The following is a 511-nucleotide window of genomic DNA, read 5'->3' as shown; positions in this document are numbered from 1 at the left end:
TATTTTGCCGATGCCAGGAGGTGTGTGTGTGTGGGGGGGGGGAGCGATAGAGAGAGAGATGGGGGGGGGGGGGGGGGGGGGAGGGAGAGCGAGAGGGGGGGGGGAGGGAGAGAGAGAGAGAGGGGGGGAGAGAGAGAGAGAGAGAGAGAGAGAGAGAGAGAGAGAGAGAGAGAGAGAGAGAGAGAGAGAGAGAGAGAGAGAGAGAGAGAGAGAGAGCGTGGGATGGGATAACTGCAGCACCTGGTTGGTACTTTAGCAGTGGGATGAATCAGGCTTCAACACACGCCCACCTCCAGCTCACCAGCAGCAGTACAGTAGTAGACGCATACTGATGGGGATTTATGGCCGTTGTCAGTGCATGCTACCAACCCAGTCAGTGCTGCTATTGTGTCGCAGACTAGTCGGTGCAAGCTGTTGCGATTGTTCTGCCAGAGCTATTACAACGAGGTAATTGAAATCAGAAGGATTGTATGGAAAACTGTATCCTTAAGGTGTTGTGGGTGGGGTTGGT

The sequence above is a fragment of the Gadus macrocephalus genome, chromosome 5 (assembly GCF_031168955.1).
Source record: "Gadus macrocephalus chromosome 5, ASM3116895v1".
In the NCBI taxonomy this organism is placed as follows: Eukaryota; Metazoa; Chordata; class Actinopteri; order Gadiformes; family Gadidae; genus Gadus; species Gadus macrocephalus.
This window is presented reverse-complemented; position numbering follows the sequence as displayed.